General features: G+C 40.8%; 1 long non-coding RNA gene across 1 annotated transcript; it reads left to right on the top strand.

Annotated features, from left to right (window-relative positions):
- The first annotated feature begins 3,130 nt into the window (after window positions 1-3,130).
- Window positions 3,131-20,545, top strand: LOC121497604. Its single transcript, XR_005989520.1, has 3 exons — window positions 3,131-3,322; window positions 10,342-10,401; window positions 20,476-20,545. It is a non-coding gene; the product is annotated as an uncharacterized LOC121497604 (long non-coding RNA).
- Window positions 20,546-22,223: the final 1,678 nt, after the last annotated feature.

Genomic DNA, 22,223 nt, shown 5'->3' with positions numbered 1-22,223 from the left:
CTTTGGAGAACCTAAACTTCTAGCTTCTATTACCAACCATCATCCATGAGGCCTGCCTTCCCAGCAGCTAGAGTCAGAATGTGGAGTCATTTGGAGAGTATGAGATGTGGGCTCCATCCCACCATAGGACCCATTAAGGTGACAGGAGGAGCTACCCCAGAGTCTTCTAGGGAGGATGGAGTTGGCTGACCATTGCTGAAGACAGGAACAGTTTTCTGCACCTCTATTTAATAACTCCTTATGTACCTCCCTCACAGTTCTTTCCACCCACTCCCTGGCCACCTCGGCTGCCCTTCATTCTGGAAGAGCTGAGTGCTTTGTTGTTTACAGAGAAGCCCACCTGATTAACAGTCAGGAATCTAGGAGGAGAAGATGTATATGTACAATACAGTTGGCCCTTGAACAACACAGGTTTGAACTACATGGGTCCACTCACCTGCAGATTTTTTACAGGATAGTTCTATAGATGTATTTTCTCTTCCTTATGATTTTCTTAATAACGTTTTCTTCTCTCTACTTCCCTTTATATGTTGGCAAATTGAACACCAATAAGAAATAAATTTATATAAAAAAATAAAAATAAAATAAAAATAAAATCTGGAAAAAAATACAGTGTATAGTACATATAACATATAAAATGTGTTAACAGACTGTTTATATTATGACAGTAAGGCTTCCTGTCAACAGTAGGCTATTAGCTAGTTTTAAGGGAGCTAAAATTTATATGCAGATTTTTGATTTTGCAAGGGTTGGTGTCCCTAACCCCCATGATATTCAAGGATCAACTGTATATACATTCAGAGGGATATATATGTATATTCAGAGGAGCGTTAATTGAACTGATCACATCAGAATCCTTAATTTATTATATAATAATATGTATTGTATGTATGTATATTATATAATATGTGTGATGCATGTGTGTGTATATATATGTCATATGTGTAATAGATACAGGCACCAGCAGCAGACCTAGTTGGAGTCCTAGCTCCAGCACTTATGCTGTATGACCTCAGGTAAGGTACTTCCTTGTTTCTGCTTTCTTATACATAAAGCTAGAAATAATAATCTATGTGCATTAAGATTAATAATCTTAATAATCTATGTGCTGTTAAGATTAAATGTAAACTGGGCAGCCCGGGTGGCTCAGCGGTTTAGCGCTGCCTTCAGTCCAGGGCGTGATCCTAGAGACCTGGGATTGATTCCCACATCAGGCTCTCTCTGCATGGAGCCTGCTTCTCTCTCTGTGTCTCTGCCTCTCTCTCTCTCTCTCTCTCACTCCTCTCTCTCTCTCTGTATCTTTCATGAATAAATAAATAAAAGCTTTAAAAAAAAAAGATTAAATGTAAACTACTTAGAATAGTGCCTGGCATGTTAGAAGTACTCTGTAAACACTAATAATATTAGTGTATTGTTCCCTCCAGAGGTATCTGTATTTTAAAAGTGATCTGACAGTGAGAGAGCAAAGCTTAACTCAACAGAATGCTTAACCTGATCATGAACACTTGGATATCAGGTGCCATCAAAAGGTTTAACTTTTCAGGATAGACCTATTGGAACATGCCCAACATCCTCCCATGAAAAATGGGACCTATGAAAAATGCTAAGGCAGTGGATGCCCAGAATGGGCCAGATGTGGCTATTCTTGTGAACCAAAAACAAAGGGATCCAAGAGAGAGAAGCCCAGTGACAGAGAGTTTGGCTGGGAGTTGGAGGAAGCTGGAAGCAGTCAAGGTCTTCATGCTCCTAGAATTTCCCCCACTCCTTCTTGGACTTTTTCTAGCTATAAGCAGTTCTATTTTTCAGCTTGGGCTTTTGCCTGACATTTGAAGGATGAGCTATTAACGGTACTAAATTAATAACGGTTATAGAGTATATTTGAGAAGATCATAAAAAAATCAGTAATGTCATCATGTCAAGCAAAGTTTCTGATGGTTTTTTTAAATTATGCATGTCTTTTATTTTTTTTCATTCCAACATTGATCCAGAGCTTTCAGAGGGACATTAATCTACCTGACCACATCAAAATCCTTAATTATTCACGTCCAGCAATATATCTAATTCTACAGAGATTCCCCGTGGATTTGCGTTGTTGAGGTGGAGTTTGGCAGCTCAGCTCTGCTCCCTCTACTCAGCCCAGCCTAACCCAGCCCTGCACCCTCCTCAATGATACACAGCTGTCCCCTAGGCCTCCACTTTGCTCTGATGCACATAAATACCCAGGCTTATAGTTTGGGGAGGTATAATTTCTCCCAGTGTGAGAAGTAAGTAAAAACTCATAGGTGGTAACTATAGAGGAAGTTCCTCTTTGGAGAAGGACAAGAAAGGCTGAAGAAAGTAGAGTAAACTTAATGAATGTGTGACCTCCTCTTTAGGATCCTGGAGCTGGATAACCCCTAACAAGCCATGAAACTTGGCTTCTACTTGTGCCCTGACAAAATGAGCTCTGGATCTATTTCACTGAGCTATAGTTGGAGGATGACGCATTATCACACATGCACAAACATTATAGAACAGCAGAGCTGGGGAAGTGCAAAGCAACAAAGTAATAATGCTGGCAATGTCAGTCATGATGAGACTGGGCCACTCTGTGGCTGGTGGACCCCTTGAGGAGAAATGACTGGCGAAATCCTCCCAAGAGCTGAGAGGGGTGGACTAGGTTGCCTAGTTTCACAGCATAAGGATTTTTTTTATTGGAGAGAAGAGCTACAATGCTGTTGTTTTGAATAAAACCTTCATGAGGGCAACTTCTGAAGGTTCTTAGCTGGATAGGGAGAGAGGCTGGGGTTGAACAGTTCATTTGGCAGTGCCGGTTCACAATCTCCAACAATATCCTCTGTCCCCCTATTTCCCCTTCCTTCCCATAGGCAGAAAGAACAATCAAAAAAATCTGTCTTCCTCTCTCTGTCTCTCTGCTCTGTCCTGCTTCCCCCGTATCTCTTCTCTTTCCCTCTCCTCCACCTCATTTCTCTTGTTCTGCTTCTCTCTTCTTCCAGCCCCCATGTGGTCCTAAGTCTCATTCAACAGAAATCTCCTAGTGAGAAATCTCCTAGTGAGATTACTGTTTGTGTACTTTGGAGAAGGGAAATTGCTGGGGTCGGGGAGCTTGTAGTGTAGTTGGGATGGATAGGACTCATACAGGGGACTGCGGCCAAAAGCTAATCTGTATTTTCATTGCAGGCACCTTGACTCATCTGAACACCTGCTTGAAATGATTTTTTTTTCCTGGAAACCCAAAGGGTCTCCCATATAAAAAAATCAGGAAGTTTTGCAAATTGACAGTTAACACCACAGTAGTTGAATTTGGACTCTCCAAAAGAAAGTAGGTCAATTGTGGTCCTCTCAAACTACCTTTTTTTTTTTTAAATTTTTATTTATTTATGATAGTCACAGAGAGAGAGAGAGAGAGGCAGAGACACAGGCAGAGGGAGAAGCAGGCTCCATGCACCGGGAGCCCGATGTGGGATTCGATCCCGGGTCTCTAGGATCGCGCCCTGGGCCAAAGGCAGGCGCCAAACCGCTGCGCCACCCAGGGATCCCTCAAACTACCTTTTTTGATAGCAGGAAACCAACAACAAACAAAGGAATATAGGAAGCCCTTGACTCTTCCTGGGACACGAGTCAATAGACTGGAAAGGGAGAAGGAGAAAGGGATGCTTTTGGTGAGGGTGGTACCATGAGGAACCACTCAAAGTTCTCACTTAGCTTATCTGTAGTTCCCAGAATGGATACTTGATATATTCTTATAAGTTAATGAAAGTATGAATGAATGAATAAAAGTTTTTCTGGAATGAAAGGGTTAGACTATGGGCACTGTAATAGGCCAGACTATCCACAGGCCTTAAAGCATTGTAGCACTGAGCATGAGAGGTGAAATAGGAAGGGAGAGATGACAAAGCCAATGCTCACAGTCCTGCCCATTTCAACTTGCATTAGGAGGAGAAACAGGCAATGGTTGAAATTTCCAATTTACCTGGGCATCCTCAAAAAATACTGATGCCTAAATGCCATCCTTGGAGACTTTGATTGAATTGTTCTGACTGTGATCTGAACTTCAGAAATTTTAGGAGACTTCCAGATGATTTTAATGTGCAGAGAAATTTAGGAGTCATCAGTTTAAAAGACAAAAAAAAAAAAAAATAGGACTATTTGGAACCTGGTTTGCATTAAAAACTAACGGTAGGATGTTTTATTGAATGATTTGTAAAAAATCTACTTTCTAAGGAAAGTTAGGGGCCTGAGAATTTGGGGGTGGGGGGTTGGCCAACACACTGGTTCTGAATGTCTGGCTATAGTTACCCACGGTCTTCTCTGTGGTTAGCCATGTCTTTGTATAATCCTGGTCTCAAGTCACAAAGTCAAGTCTCAGCTCTTTAATTACTGAGCTATGAGACCCTAATCAAACAAGTGGTAACCTTTACTTTCCACCTATTCTTTCACACACACAGAAAGCCATGTCTACACAAACAATATAATTTAATGTTCATAGTAACCCTGAGAGGTAAGAACTATTGGTATTCTTTTTCAGATAAGGAAACTGAGCCACAAAGGACTGAATTGTTTTGCTCAAAATATTGCTACTGTGATCCCTTGGGCAGGATTCAAATCCAGCTGTAACATCAGTGCCCGAGCTTCTTCCAGCCTGAGCACCCTCACCACACCATGCCACAATCCACTGCCGTTTATCTATAAATAGTGAGGCTAGATCACATGACCACCAAGCTTACCACGCACAGAAGATTGGCCCAACCTGCTCCTGCCCAACCTGCAGCAGCTGGCAGGCCTAGCTAATTGGACTCCTGTAGTCCAGACCTGTCAGCAGTTTTGCAAGCCAGTAGACTCCATCTGCCTAGGGGACTGGCCACTATCAGAGTGGACTTTCAGGGTACAGAGAGCAAGCCTTCAGTGACTAGAGCTACCCTAAACACTTCTCTTTGCTCTTTTTCCCCAGGGAAAAATAATGGAAGAACTGATGCCCGTAGAGCATGTCTAAGGAGCCCTAGCTGGCACCCTAACAAAGCTACAGAAATGGGCCAGGTATCTCAGCCATAAAAGAGCACTGGGCTGAGGGTCAAGAGATTGTGCTCAAACCTGTCTTTGACATTAATTTGCAATGTGTCCTTGAGTTCTTGAGTAAATACCTTGACCTCTTATGTCATCGATGAAAAAAGAAGAAAAAAAAACTTGGACTAAAATTCTAAATTACTCATAGATAACTTCTAAGCTTACAATCTAGAAGACTACAAAGCTGCATTTCTGCACCATGTGAGAAGTTGTCCATAAGGGGTGAGGTTTCTGAAATACCACTCTTGGACCTTAAGCAAGGAACATGAGTGGTGATTGAGGTCCAGTTTAGAGGCCTCTTCCTTTGAGGGATCTCTCTGAAGCCCAGATCAGGCGTGTCCCCAGTTCTTGCCATCTTGCTCTTCCCTGTTGGAAGCAATATTCTAAATCATTTCTACTTGGGATGCTGCAGTTTGCCTTCCTCACTGAAATCTTTGGGAAGCAGAACCCCATGTGTCTTCCTCACCATAGGTGTCTCCCCTGCCATAAGGTGTACCTTACTTACAGTAGCTCACTTGTCCAAAGTGAGGAGGAAGAATAAAAATGAATGATTTGGTTCCAAGCATGGGGCAAGTAAGAAGAGAAGCTATGCAATGGCGCAGAAGCTTGTCCTGATGTCACAAACGACACTCCTTTGGTAGTCACACGGGGAAAACTAATTCCAGTGAATTTGTAACAAGTGCTCAATTCCTGCCGCTAGTTGCTCACAACCTATCTCCCAGTCAAGACTGAAGTGCCTTGTGGATTCTAGTATGACACCTCTTCAGGCAGAAGCTGGCTTTGAGGGCCAGGGTCAGGGCGAGGGAACCTAGAGGCCTCAAATACTGTCTGTAAGGAGGTGACTCTAGGTGTTGTCTGCTGCTCCTTGGAGTGAGAACTTCCTTAAATCTTCCCTCCTAGGTACCTGGCTTGCCTCATCCCACTGAAGGCCTTGCTGTGAATTCATAAAGAGCACAATGATCTTGGAATCAGAGGAATTTGGTGCAAGTGGAGGTTTTGTCCCTTAGGAGCCAAGTGACCTTGAGTTGGTCACTTCATCTCTCTGGGCCTCCTTTACCTCATCTGTAACATGAGGACTCTATTCCAAAGGATTATTATGAGGAATAAATAAAAAATGCTCAAATGCAACAGTATAAATGACTGAGCCTGGAGCAGTGCTTGGCAAACACTATATTGTCAACTAATGTTATTTGAATCAGTTTATCAGTGACATCGTGTGCACTGTGTCCCTCTCTCCTCAGCTATAGAAGATGAGGAGCTGCTGAGTTGGGTGGCCAGGTGAGGGTGGGGTTGGGAGGGCAACTGCTCAGGGTGGTGGTTAGGCAGGTCATTTTTGTTCTCTGTGAACTCTCTGTGCCTACCCAGGATCATTGCTGGGAGCCAGCAATTCTTGCTGAAAGAACTGCCACTTTTCTTTCCTTTTTTTAAAGATTATATTTATTTATTCATGAGACACACACAGAGAGGGAGGCAGAGACATAGGCAGAGGGAAAAGCAGGCTCCCACAGGGAGCCCAATGCAGGACTTGATCCAGGACTCTGGGATCACAACCTAAGCCAAAGGCAGACGCTCAACCTGAACCGCCCAGGTGCTCCTGCTACCATTTTCTCTCCCCTGCCAATTTGTGTTTTTTTCTATCTGCTTAAAGAATCCCTTGTCCTGCCCACTCCACTGTGTCTCTGGTTCCATAATGGCACAAGACTTCATCCTTTCTCCATTAATAGCAAAGGGAGACACCTCTGTGGGGTGGCACATTCCACCATGAGCTAACTAATGGCCAGGGAATAAATAGTTTTGTCAGCACTGAGTGGGACCACAACTCTCCACTCATCTGGCACTAAAGGAAACCATTAGCCCAGAAGAGAGGCATTTTCTCTATCACCTCTCACCCTCAGCCTGATGTTTAGTCCCTCCTTCCTGCCCAACCACCTTTTTTTCATTGTTTGTTGACTGCCTTTCATATATTTGATTTTCTAGGACCATCCCAGTTTTAAATACTCTTCCCTCTGTAGCAAAACCTAGATAGCTCCTCACTCAATGTGTTTCTTCTCCCTAGTACACAGCTGGACACATTTTCCAGCAGCTCTTGCAGTTGAGTGTGCATATCATGGTCGTCAAGCCAATGAAATGTGGGTGATAGAGATGCTTATCACTGGAGCCTGGCTCTGAAAACTCCCGTTTACAATCCTATACACTTTATCTTCACCTGTTGCCCCAATGTTGACCTCCAGGGGCACCTTGGAAGCCATGTGTAGAAGATGGCAGGGTCCTGCTGCTAATTGGATTTTATATGTCAGAGAAATAAACTTCTGCTTTGTTAAGACAATGAAATTTTGGAGTTTATTTGTTATAACCATTAGCAGGATCACATTATGACTTTCTCGGGCCATAGAGACACTTATACCTTCATGATCTCCTTCCTCCATAAAATAATATTAAAAACAATTTTTTAAACCTGTGTTGGTACAGGAACATAATCCATGCTTTCCTTATGATTTTAAAAGAAATGAAAATATGATAAAAGTATCATAATACTAGGCCCTAAATACTGTGCCTATGGCACCAAATGGCTAAGTTGTCCCTGGCTATTAGCCAGAGTTAAATATAAATACTTCTGACCCATAAATACACACTATCAAATTACATATCCTCACTTTGGATTTCTAGACAATGGCCATAATCCCCCTGTGACACTGCTCACTCTTCTTCCCTGCCTTTGTTCATGCTGTTCCTTCAGCCCAAGGATGCCCCTGATTCCTTACTACTAAAGCCAGTAGACACTGTTGGTGCCCTGCCCTTATCCTTTTCCCCAGCTACCTGTATTTCTCCTTCGTTTTCTGTGTCCCTGCCCGAGAACTTTCTCTTGTCAAGGGAATGTGCCTGGCTTAGAAGTGAGAAGTATCTAAGAGTTAATACCTGGAAGAAATGCCTAATCTACTGAGGATGGGAATTAGTAGAATCATACCATAGTTTCATGGTCCCTCAGTTTCCCAGGTCCCTCAGCTTCACCTCCAGTGAGGTTGAGCCCCAGTTGAGCCCCAGTTTTCCATGAAAGTGATCTGCACAAAAATTCAGCCCTGATTGGCTTTGCTGTCTTTCCTGTCTCCCAGTCCTACTCCCTCCTATGTGCTTCCTGGGAGCATCTTCCAAATAAACTCTTTTCTTTTAAACATTATCTGCTTTTGAAGGTATTCAGGCTAGGGAACCAGTCTTCCCGTTATAGCCTCAGCTCCACCATGAGGCTCCCTGACTAGCCATGTCCCTATAGTTTTACTATTTTTCCTAGCTTCTTCTTACCCCAACAAGTCCCCAAGAGTAGTCTAAACTGCCCCCACCTCCTTACAGGTGACCTTGGGGCTATTCTCTGGTTGAGAGGAGCCCATACCTCCCACTCCCTTGTACCCTCAGCACTGGTGAGGCATGGGTGGAGACTAGGAGAACATTCACTGTAGGTATTCACGGCTGCACAATGCTCTGCTTGGGAGAGAGGTAATGATGGACGTTTTCATTTGAATAGAATTTTATAGTTTTACAGAACTTGTATTTTTTCTTGTGGTCTCCTTTCATTCAAACAAGGCCCAGGTCTATTACTTTTCTCACCTGAAAAGTGAGGATGATGAAGTTCTAAAGCAGTGGTGGATTTCTGGTGGTTGCATAGGTAAATATTCAGAGGCTTGAGAGCATGAGTTCTTCCTTATTCCACCTTAACCTTCCAAATTCTACCTTAACCCAAAGCGCAGGCTGCTCCTATCTCACATACATGCACAGTTTCCCGGGGTTCTCACAACGGTTCAGCAAAGCTGGTATCATTATATTCATTTTATAGATGAAGATGAGAAAATTGTGCCTTGGAGAACAATTTGCCCCAAAATACATGATCAGAAGGTGACAGATTAAATTCTGGGACCATGATCCTACATGGGAAAGAGTATCAGAGAAGCCTTAACTCTGATCCCATCATAGCTCTGCTTGCTGTCTTCCTAATAATTTTTCTCATATGTGTGTGCACACATGCACACATGCAGAGGGATGGTGGAGAAGGGGAGAGCGAATCTGACAACATTGTCACCCTTGATCACCAAAGTCTGATTTCTCTGGCTGGCTTTGTAACATCCTCATGTTTAAGATTTTTACCTTTTTCTTCTTCCAACTCACTATGGTGTATGGGTTATGCATTACTCCCCTCTCTCAAATTTCCACCATGCCTAAGACTGAATGGGTGCTTGCCCTTAAGACTAACTTTGCAAAAACAGACCTTCAACAGGAGCCCAGTAGTGGATATGATTTCAATTCACTCTGGCAGAGCATGATTACAATTCTCATCCATGAGTGGGGGAGTATTTTAAGCTAATTTTTGTCACTTACACCTTTGTATAAATATTAGAGATTTTCTTAGAAAGGAAGATAAAAGTAGGCATTGAAGGAAAGACAAAGAACTTGACTTTTTTTCAGTGTGTGTGTGTGTGTGTGTGTGTGTGTGTGTGTGTGTGGTGGGGCATTCTAACAGGCTAAATAGGCAAGGAATGGAATTTGCCAGTGAATTCTTTGATGTACCGTTTAGCTGTTGTTTGCTTTGCATGCCCAAGATGTAGTCTTTCTTTATATATACTCCCAAAAGGAATTACCCTAAAACCACTGAATTGTGGTGAAAAGCATTCGGTTTAAAGTCAGGTTGGCTGTCTTGAGCCCTACCATTTACTCATTTACTCTCTCACTTACTCAATGTGTGACCCAAGGTAGGTCACTTAACCTTTTTAAGACTCAATTTCCTCATTCGTAAAATGACAATAATACTTACACCTGGCATATAGTTGTTTCTTGATACAGATCTGTTGAGTGAATAAATGAACGACTTCTGGATTTGTTGAGAGGATTAAATGAAACAAATCTAGGTGAAATGCTATAGATAGGTGACTTGCCAATGTTTTTCTTTCAATCTAGTTGACAACTGAAAAGATAAGTGGGTACCACTGAGGGAGCTATTTATGTGGAGAGAGCATGGGTGTGGGTTGGGGGGGGCGGAGTGGCAGCAAGAACTGAATTCTGGAGGAAGCATGGAGGAGGGAAAGCCCCTCTCACAGCCTTTTGTGTCCTCTCCAGCCAATGTCCCCAGCTCTGGCTGTCACTTCCTGCCATCCCATGCAATCCCAGGGGAAAGGTTGTTTCCATGACAACATTTCATCCCAAGTAAGAGATTCAGGAAGTCACCTTTTCTCTTTCCCTCCCCTATCAAGCACAGTGTGTGGAGACAACAGCTTTTTGTTCTCTTTCTCCCAGGAGGCAGCTGGGTGACACAGAAAGGAGAGAGGAGGGACTCAGAAACCCTGAGGAGTGAAGGTACTGCTTTGTGCTGCTGACATCCTGATTCTTCCTTGCAGGAGGCAAAGTCAGAATGTCCATACCTCCTGCTCGGTCCCAGTGTGCCTGGGTCTGAAGGCAGCTAGGGAGACTCCACCTCCCCACTCTTCCACTCAAATACCAGCTGCTGTAGGGGATAAAAATGTCACCTTCATTTCATCTATTTGGTTTCATCCCAAATGTCACTTCCTCAGGGACTCAGGGAAGCTTTTCCCCGACAGCCTTTCCCTGCAGAGTGGGTGAGGGGCTTTGACTCTGTGCTCTTCGCCTCTTGGCAGCACACCTTCAATGATGTGCAGGGGCCTGCCACACTCCTTGGCCATAGCTTTGGACCCTAAGCAGAGACCTCAAATGCCTACTTAACAGCAGTGATTCTGGTGTCCAGCATGGTCCCTGGTATGCAATAGGTTCTTAACTTATACTTATGGAATGATGAGATGCATAAACAAATACCTGAGATTTCTTTCCTGTCCCATCCCAATGTATAGGCATGGATGAGGAAGGGACTGCATATTAGGAGTTGACAGTCCCTAAATGACTTTACCATTCACTTACGCTACCTGACAAGAGCATTATGAGATTAAAATGGTGCAATGCTTGTAAAACATGAAAGTGGAAGGTATTATCAGTACAGAATGAAAGTTTCCTCATTGTGTCTTTTTCAGTCCACTCCTTACGATCAATCTGTAGCTAAAATCAATGAACATTTATTGAGCATTTATAACGGGCTAAGCAGTGTACTAAATGCTTTATGTGCACCATCCTCATTGCATTCTTACAGTGACCATGAGAAGCAGGTGCTATAATGTCTTCCCAGTTTACAGATGAAGCAGCTAGGGCTTAAAGAAATTAAGTAGCTTGCCAAGTTTAAATGTTTAGGAAGTAGTGAAACTGGGATTTGAATCAGACACCTGTGTTCTCAGTGACTCTGAGACCTTGCAGAGGTTGGGGCAGTTCAACTCTGCAGCCCTCTCCCACCAGATTTTATTTTCCTTTCCACTGTCCAGAGTCAGTGACCCAGTATCTTCCCTGGCTGGCTCTACTTCTGTTCAAAGCAAGATTTATTAGTGGAGCTAATCAATTAAGCAATCGTTGTTTATTGAGTTTCTCTTCAATTATTCAATATTTATTGAGCACATTCTACGTAGCCAGCATTTGTGCAATGAGCCATGGAGAATACAAGAGAAGTATATGATTCAGCCCTCATCTTCAGATAGCTTGAAATCTAGTGTGTGTGTGTGTGTGGGGGGGGGGGGTGTTGATAAGGGAGAGATTGGTAATATTAAACCACATGAGGAAATCTTAAATTCATCAGTGCAAACAGGATAGTGGAATGCAGAGAGGGGACAGAGCTTCTCTATTATTCAATGTAGAGTAAAATTCATGAATACAGTGGGGCTTGGTATCCTTCAAATCCAGGTAGGAATAAACTAAGTAAAAGGATGGAAGAGAGACTTTCAGGTAGAGAAAAACAGCATTGTCAGAAATGCAGAAGCATGGGCTGCTTTAGCACCCAGTACTGGCAGGAGAATCATCCTTCCCTAAATGTTAAATACCACAAACCCAGTCTTGCTCTCTAGCACATAGCATAGTGCCTAGCATGAAGTAAGCATCCATTGTATGCTTGTTGAACTGAACTCATGCAGAGATAAATAAAGACAGTCACTGATTTGCAAGGAACTTAGCATCAAGTATATATATATATATACACACATATATATACACACACACACAGCATACAGTATATGTATATATAGCATGTATTATATGCATATCTACAAAATCAAATGTACTAAGCGCTGTTTATACTATGATAATTTTGTTTCCATCAATATGGCAAACTAGATTACATAACTCTCCTCTTGTAAAATACATAGAAATGCTGATAAAATTGAGAAAAGAAGCCGTATTTTTAGTCGTTAAGAAATTAAGTGAAGTTCACAGAAGAAAAAGAAATGAAGTAGAACACAGATCTGGAGATGTGAGCCATGCTGAAGCCAGTTGCTATCTTTAGCTTCTTCCAATTCCCTGTGACTTGAGTCCTCTATTTCCACAGTCGCACAAGGGCAAGAAACATCATCGGGACCCATACAAGGCGCCATGGGGAGTTGAGTTAGAAATATCCATATAAGCCAAGACCCTGAAGAATTTCACCGTCAATTAGAGATGGGTTAGACATACTGTGTGGGGTGCCATGGTGGGCCCTCTAATCTCCTAAGGCTTTATTCTTATTGTTGGGCTATAGTGATGTTTGGGTTTTCTAGGGATTAGTTCCTACTCCTAGTAAATATCCAGGAATCCTCCCAGGTATGGATAGTTCCCTTTCCACTGTGCATAGGCTCACTGGTAAATGACTATAGGTCTCAGGGTGAAATTTAGGTGAAAAGATTTGCAGTGCATACTTGTAGTAGAGATGCAGAGTCCATCCTTAGGTACTCCTGGTCTTGTCTTTATTCAAGCAGCCCTGAGTCTATAAACTATCTCAGACCTTGAATTTGGGTGAAAGGCCATGAATTTTGGTGCCCAGATTAGGTTCACCAGACTTAGAAATCTTTTCAACCATCCATATCAAGTAAAAGTGTCTTTTTTGGTCCTAGAGAAATCATAATGAACTAGTTTCCACCAAAGACTCCTATGGGTTTAACATATGACTACTATTGTGATTGTGTTGCATTTTTTTGAGAAAATATGCCAACTGTGTCTTTGTTAGTTAAGTTATGCCACTTGGCCTTTACCGCTTTATGGTATTATCTCCACTGAAATTAGTAAGGCATCTGCTACCATCAGAGGAAAGGTACTACAGAGATTTTCAAGGAGGCTGGTATCCCCTTCTTTAATCTGTTGCTAAGTCTTTTTGGTTTTGTTTTTTAGGATTTTTGTTTTTGTTTTTGTTTTTTGTTTGAAGAAAGTGTCCCTTGATCCCTCCAGGGAGATAGTCATAGAAAGATGAGGGAGTGTCACATATGATAAATCCATTTCAATTTTTCTATGTCTTTTAGGACATTGGAGTTTTTCCTTTCCCTTATATCAAAAAAGTCTTGACTTCTGGGCAGCCCGGGTGGCTCAGCGGTTTAGCACCGCCTTCAGCCCAGGGCCTGATCCTGGAGACCCGGGATTGAGTCCCACGTTGGGCTCCCTACATGGAGCCTGCTTCTCCCTCTGCCTGTGTCTCTGCCTCTCTCTCTCTCTTTCTCTCTCATGAATAAATAAAATCTTCAAAAAGAAAAAAGTCTTGACTTCTTAATTTACTTCAGTTCCACTGATTTCAAGTTGCAATCTACCAAGCATAATGTTAGAAGAGTTTCCAGCTGTTTTAGCTAATGCATGAAATCTAGAGTCTCTATTAAGTATACTCATATCAATAAATTTGACCCAATCCTATGTTGTATTTCTTCTTTTTTGATCTAGAATTTATTTCCAGACATATTCCTCTGGTTTCTTTTTTATATGAAATAGTCCAATATTGCAATTCTTTTAGTCTGCCCACTAATTATGTGTACTTATCTTGAGTCCTTTAGGCAATGACAGTGAGGGTGAGTCTGGAGGAAAATCGATATCTCCATTTAAGGTAACTACTTCATGGCCTATTTACCTGATTTTTAAGCAGAGATAGACTAGTGTTTTGGATAGAGGAAGATGGGCTGCACCTGCTCACAAGTGGAGTATTTTAGGAAGGAAACATCATTGTATTTAAATTTATCCAAATTGACCAAAGTGTCCCCATTTCAATACTCATATCCCATTCAGGCAGTCAGTGCCTCCTCTTTTATATAAGAGATCATGAATTCAATTTGTTATTGAAATTTTTTAACCTACAAGATTGAGTTTTATGGGTGATTTTTAGGTGCATTTTTTAAATATAGTTATGGCAGATAAGATATTATTTTAATGCAATTATAGAAGAGTCAAGTTTCTTAACATTAAGCTTGGGTGAAAATTTAAAGAAACAAGATTACCATTTTCTTTCTTTAAGTTTCTCAGGGGAATCAAATGAATTCAGCCCACCTCACGGTCCTTGATAGTCTTATTTACATAGCCAGCTATTTGACCTTTCCTAACCTTGCTTTAATTAGTAATTTATTTCAATAATTACAGGTGATAAATTTCCTAATCCTTTTGCCACTTCAGGCTATGAACTGCCAGCATTTTATATCATTTTCTACCAATAGAGGAACTATCACTGCCTTTGGGTATAACCAGATCATGAAATTAAGCTGATTGCTATCATTCAAAACCTGCTTCCTGAGAACATTTCTGATACAAAGTAATGTAATCAGCCAGAATTTGATCAATAAAAACCACTCTAAGTATTTTAAACAGGAAGACTTTTAAGTGCTCAAAAATACAAGAGGGGCTACAGGAATAAAGGTAAAGGAAGGCTATCGCTAGATCTCAGTGGTGGGTACAAAGCTATGGGGAACTAAGAAGTTGCGGGAAATCTAGGCAGTTACTGATTGGTGATATTGCCTCTAGCCTGAGGTGACTGATTTGTAAAACACTCCTACAAAATCTCATCTGTCAAAGCTCATAAGTGTGACTACTGCTATTAGAAGAACATTGATTTGACTCTGACTCTCTTATATGTTCCAAACCTTGCATAAGTATCCTTCAATGGTGGAATGCAGTTGAAAAGTCTCACAGTAGAGATTCTGAAGCATGTACTCTCTAAGCTTCTAACTTCTACAACACATGAGAGTGCAGAAGAGGGAAAATGATCTGTGTTGCTTAAAGATAGTCCAATACATGAAAGAGAAAAGTTATCATTCTTCAAAGACAATATTATTTATAGAGAGGACCTGAAAGAGTCCACAAATCAATTGTTAGAAGAGAATTTAGCAAGGTTGCTGAAAAAAAGATTAATATACAAATTTAAATTTTATTTTCATATACTAGCAAAAAAAGTTTAAAAAGCCCAACCGTTTACACTGCTATATTGTTATTTATCTAACCACAAATCTTCCAAAAGAATTCTAAATCTTCATGAGGAAAATTTAAAAACATTAATGAAAGATATTTAATTAGATCTAAATGAGTAGATATGTAATGTTCATAAGTAGGAAGACAATTTTAAAATGATTCCAGTTGTCCTCAGATTGATCTATGGCTATGATGTGATTTCAGTAAAAATACCAATAGGTTTCTAACTGGAACTAATGATAAATAATGAAGAGCAAAGGGCCACATAGATACAATTCTCCTAAAGAAAAGAAAGGACAAGGGTTTTCTCTACCAGATACTAAAACTTACTATTAAATTTATAGTAATTAATACAATTTGTTATTAGTGCTTGCTTATACAGATTAATATATCAGTAGAACAGAGTAGAGAGTATAAAAACAGATCTATGCATAGATAGGAAGTTGACATTCTAATAGTCTTGCAGATCAGTGTAGAAAAGATTATATCCAAGTTGTGCTGGGATAGTCTCCAAAAACGGTTAGATTCCATGAGGATAGGCCAGTTCACCTCTAGGTAGCTCTTATGCTACTTGACATTTCATCTGATAGTCATGACAATTCCAAAGTTTAGAAAGACCAAGGTGCTGGCAGCACCCAGCAAGTCCTGCTATCTTGCTGATAGCCCAGTTATCTTGCTATAACAGATTTTAACAAAGGCAGGTAGTGTGCACTGGCTCTGCATGACCTATTTCAGGGGTAATTTTAATGCTGTTTTTTTTTTTTTTTGGAGTTTTTTGGATCAAATATATGGGGATGAAAGTGAAAATTGGGACCTTTGGCTCACCTCCACACCTCATGCTTCTAATTTATCAGAGATACTCTATCAACTTTCTAGATTTATGTCCCAGCCAACCACGGTAAATTCCAATTTCCATTACTGGATTAATCATACACCCTTGGATTCTCCAAAAGTTTTCCCTGCCTTCTGACTTCAGAAGTGGAGGTTGTTCCTTCTATTCTCATTACTCTTTTTTCACTCCCAACCTTTTTTTTTTTTTTTTTTGCCTGGCATCTCCCTCATTACAGGCCCTGTTATTCTACATGTTTCTTCTCTAGGATCTTACTTTTTAAGTTATTGTTGCTAATAATTTGATTGTAGCTATTATTAACGAATTAGAATTAACCATTATTTGTAGAACAAATGCTAGATGTGAAGCCATCTGTTAAGCATTTTACATGCATTATCTAAGCCTTACAACTATCCAAAGAGTGATATCTGCTATCTTTTGTACATGCAGAAAGCATGGTTTATAAAACATTGTCTAAAGTAAAATGCAGCACCAGAACACCAACTCAAGACCGACTAACTTTGGGCACCTGGGTGGCTCAGCCAGTTAAGCATCTGACTCTTGGTTTTAGCTCAGGTCATGGTCCTGGGATCAAGCCCTGATCAGGGCTCCATGTTCAGTGGGGAGCCTGCTTAAGGATTCTCTTTCTCCTTTGCCCTCTGCCCCTCCTCCAGCTTTCTCTCCCTTTCTCTCAAAAATAAAGTAAATAATTTTTTAAAAGACCATCTGACTTCAAAATCTTTACCTGTTAACAGTGTTTCTCATCATGAGAGATATGTAGGAAACAAAATTTTTAGGGAAAAAATTTACTATGAATCCTCTCTAATGATAAGATACCTACACATAAAAACTTATGTTTTTAAAAACAATAACAATAAGTTAAAAATTAACTTATTATATTTAATCTCTTAAATAATCACAAAATGTGTATTGCTCAGGATAGGTTATTACATTAACTCCCAAATCTTAGTGGCAGTAAACAACAAAGATCTATTTTTTCTCATACTACCTGACATCATAGATCATCTAGGAGCAGATCAGATCCAGCAACAGCCACTTCTGCAATCAGCCAAGTTCTGGCAAGAAACAAAAATCACACTCAAACTGAGGAATTTGAGGAACATTGTCTACTGTTTTGCTGCTGCTTATAAGGATGTAGGAGAGTTTAAGGAAACTAGTAAGTAATAACATAGTACCTGAAGGCAAGTAATGACTAGACACCCTCACTCTAAAGGGACAAGATAGACAAGAAGTTATCCCAGAATCAATGACAGGAGGGATGCAGCCTACCCAGAGTGACTTGGCAGACAATAAGCCAGGGGACTTAACAGTTTTACCTCATTCTCCTTTAGTCCTCTGGTGTCCTGCTAGAACTTACCATTGGCCAAACCTAATCAGAAGTAAGAGTGTAAGGGAGACCATAGATCCTTTCTCTGTAAATTTATCTCCCAGAGAAGCTATAGTGAAAGCTGGAGAAAAACTGGGGCAGCACACTGGTAGATACTCAGTCCAATTCCAAATGTTGCTAGAGGCAAAGAGAGCCCTAGAGGGAATGAATGAAATGTGCTGGTTCCATCACTTCACACTCACAACTCACTGGCCAGAACTAATCACATGTCCTACTCAACAGAAAGGACCTCTGAGTGCCATCCTGCCATGTGTCCACGAAGAAAGACAAATTGGATATTTGTGAACATCCCTGATGGTTGCCACAAAACCAAAATGAATTTGCAGAATTAAACACAATGAAAATTACAGAATCCAAATAGTACAAATTTACAAAATTAATTCAATGTTACAGTCAATATTGCTTGCTAAAATTGTCACCCCCGAAGGACATGAATACGTCCAATACATCCTTTGAGTCAGGCCTTCTGCTTCCATGTGCCATGTGACAATTCAATTTTCCCACTGATGCACCAACATCCATGAAGTCATTTGGTTTTCATTTGGCAAGAGAGCACCATTTACATTATAATTTCCCTTCTATTCTTTTCTCACTAGGCCACATCAATTATTGTATGGCTAATTGTTACTGACACAATCACAGTGCAAAAGCAAATGTAGGATGAAATCAGCTGTTGGTTATAAGGTAGTTACCTATATCACTTAGAAAATGCTTATATTAATTTTTATATCATCATTGAATTAAAAATGAAGTTAAACAATTCTCACAGAGAAACCAAAGATCACTTAGAAATACAGCTTAGCTTCTACTTATCTTCTTTATTTCTACCTTCTAGCTCCAAGACAGAAGACAGGATAGGTAGAGACGGTAATGTCCTCATCCACTTGCAAAGTGTAACTCTTGTACCTACAGTTCTTGCTCTTCTATGTTTTCACCTTCTCCTCTTTCTAGTACTGCCATATACCTTCCTCCATTTGACCCTTGGCTGGTCCGTATTTTTCTCAAGCTGCTACCCTCATTCATTGAGGGTAATCCAGAAAATCTGTCTTAATCCTTGCCCATCAGTCCTGCAGCCTTGGATACTCTCTCCACTCTTTGCAGCTCTAACTCTTTTAAGTGAGCCCTGGGTCACACTCTGAAAATTTTTCTGTCATATAAAGACAAGGTGGGGTTTTCTAAGAACACTTTCTCACTCTCTACAGCTCTGTCATCTGATGTCACTCTCTCATACCTATGTGACTCAGAAGTCCAGGTCACTCAGCCTCATGTAGTATGTTCCTAACCTGGACCTCTGGGTGGGCCTCAAGGGGTCTCTTAATCTCCTAAAATTGCAAGCAAAATTTTATGTGTAGGTATTTAAATATCTTTTTTTTTTCTGAAAAGCATGTCTCCAGAATTTCATTAGGTTCTCCAAGAGGCCTAGGATCTAACAAATGCTGATGTCTATTGTCTTTTACTACCCAATTAAAACATCATGATACTCATTTCCATTTTATTTTCCCAATATTCTACTTTTGTTAAAACCTAAAATATTATATATAAGATCCTACAAATATTTATGTTTGTTCCCGAGACTACTGCAACATGAGGTTCTACAACCAAATAGCCTAACCTTCATTTATTTATTTGTTTATTTGTTTTTTTCAATGTTGTCTATGACAAACACTGTCCATGATGTATGAATGGCCAGACATCCCACACGCTTTCCTAGAAAAGCCTGGTTTTGATTGGGCCTTCATTCTCAGGTGGGCCAGTTAAGTTGGCTTCCTTCAACCGGTGGGTAATCATGATTGATCTAAGATGTATCACTAATATATTGCTGCACAAAAAAAAAAATTACCACACACTTAGTGGCGTCAAATAACATGTCTATTATGTTACAGTTTCTATGGGTCGGGAGTCCAGGCCTACATCACTTAACTGGGTCCTGTGCTCTGGGTCTCCCAATGTTGCCATCATGATACTAACTAGGCTTCATTCTTATCTGGAAACATGACTGGACAAGAACTTGCTTCAAGTTTACTCATGTTGTTGGCAGAATTCATTTCCTTGCAACTGTAGAATATATAGGGCTTCAGTTTCTTTCTTTTCAGAGGTTTTATTTATTTATTCATGAGGGACACAGGGAGAGTGGCAGAGACATAGGCAGAGGGAGAAGCAGGCTCCCTGCAGGGAGCCTGATGTGGGACTTGATCCCAGGCCCATGGGATCACACCCTGAGCCAAAGGTAGATACTCAACTGCTGAGCCTCTCAGGTATCCCAAGGACTTCAGTTTCTTGTTGGATGTTGGCTCAGGGCCACTCTTAGCTCCTAGAGGTTTCCCGCAGATTTTTCCATGGGACTTCTTCAATATGACAGCTTACTTCATCAAATCAGCAAGGAGAATTGCTAGAGATAATCTTATATAATGTGATCTAATATAATTATAAAAGTGACATCCATCACCTTTCCTGTATAATAGTGACATCACATACTTTTGCCATATTATACTAGTTAGAAGAAAAGTCACAAATCCCACTCAATCTCAAGGGGAGAAAATTATTCAAAGGCATTAATACCAGATGATAGGGATCATTGGGGAGCATATGAAAGTCTGTATATCACTTAAGCCAATCTGATAATTCTCATTCTTCTTGACTATGACTGTTTAGTAATGAATATGTGACCCACTCCTGGCCAATGGGAACTGAAAGGATATCTGATGGGGTGTATGACAGACAGTGATGATGCTCACCAATATCCACATACTCCTCTTTTCTGGGACACAGAATTAGACTAAATTCCCCCTCCCTTTGCATCTGTGAGGTCACATAGCTAGTTTCCACTAATGAAATGTGAACAGAAGTGAGGTAGGTCCTTCCTGTCCCTTCTTCATATTATCTCTCCTCTCACCCACAGATCAAATGCAGAGGATCCATAAGATTATTCTGAGATACTAGAGGATGCTGGAGCCACTAGAAAAAAGAATGCTGGGTCCCTGAGTGTCTGCATGGAGCAGATCATCTTCACCCCAGGCAACTTGAAATGAACTGTGACATTAGCAAGAATAAACCTTTATTGTATTTGGTCCTCAGAATTTTGTTGGTGGATGTTATGGCAGTAGGCCCATGTTGATTAATACAAATGGCTTCTATAAAGGTTTTTATCCCTACTGAAGGAAAAAGATGCATGAACAATGAGAGGAGGTCCTTCTTCTAATTTCTTTAATGACTGTCATATTTGCACATTACATAGAATAGCTACAGCCATATTGCAATTATATGGAGTACAGCAAAAACAGGAGACATTTCAAGCTGCTGAATTAGCCAAACTCTGGAATTCTTGTTATATAATATAATACAATTTCCTCAATCTTTCAGTCACATTTAGTTGTATAATTTGTTATTTTTAGTTAAAATCATCCCATTTGATACAGAATCCAAGCTCAATTCTTAATAGCCTGTATCTACTCCATACTTCCCACATCCCAAATCATCTAATACTTAACCACCTGGTTTCTATGATTCACTTACATCAAATATATTCATGTTCAGAAAATTGAGCCAGAGTCCACTGCCTTATCAGCTGATGCATAACAACTGACTTTCTCTGTGCTGTATAATAATGCAAGTCTGCTTGGAAAGATAACACATTAAGGGGTTATCAGACCCTAACACCTTGGTATAGATGAGTTTATCAGATCCTCTATTAAAGCCCCTTTTGAATTCCTCATCATTTTTTAAAATATATATATATATTTCATAAGGAATAAGCATAGATAGTCCAAGAGGTATTATTTTCAGGATATGGTCAGGTGTGGAGAAGAAGTTAGCTCTGGGCACCTAAGACTGAGGATCTCTTTTGGGGAAAAATACATGTGAAAAGGAAGAGTGGATACTATAGATAATAAAATTACTCTTTCATTAACATACCTATCATTGGTTTTGTTGGAATTATAGGCCAGGCTTCTTCAGAGAGCTGACCTGCAGAGAGAGGACTGGGTGACTTTGCCTGTTCCCACATTGTGTGCCTGACATAATCAGTCTACAGGACCTGGTGGGAGTGACTGCTAGGACAGAGGTAACCAGTGGGCAAGTATGATTGACGGACACTAGTACTCAATCCTGCTGTTGGGGGATCTTGCGTGGAGTTCATTCACAGACAGGAAGTCCTTTCTGTTATATAACTTGGAACACTGGAGAAGGGGCAGCTGGTGTTTTTTCCCCATACCAAATACAACTCCACTCCTGAGAGGGGGACATGGGTATAGGGAAGAGGGAAGGGGGGAAGGGAGGAAGGAGGGAAAGGGGGAAGGGGGGAAAGGGGGAAGGGGGGAAGGGAGAGGTAGAGAGGAAGGAAGGGAGGGTGAGAGGAAGGGAGGGACAGGGAGAGGAGGATCCATTTCTCTCCTTTCTTCCTTCTTCCCTCCCTTCCCTTCTATCTTGTCTCTCTGCCTATTTCCCTGTAGTGCTCTTGGAAAACAACTAGGGCCAAAATGAGCCTGCACCTGGAATTTACCCCTGACTCTGCAATTGATAAACTATGTAACAAAGTCATTTCCTTGTTCTTTCTCTCCCTCTCCTAATCATTAAGTGCTTTTGGGATTCTTGCTCTGACAGGACAGGCATTGTGCTAGTCACTGGAGATCCCTGGAAAAGAAAATAATT

The sequence above is a fragment of the Vulpes lagopus genome, chromosome 8, assembly GCF_018345385.1.
Source record: "Vulpes lagopus strain Blue_001 chromosome 8, ASM1834538v1, whole genome shotgun sequence".
Lineage (NCBI taxonomy): Eukaryota > Metazoa > Chordata > Mammalia > Carnivora > Canidae > Vulpes > Vulpes lagopus.
The sequence above is the reverse complement of the archived record's forward strand: the minus strand, read 5'-3'. Positions and strand labels throughout refer to the sequence as shown.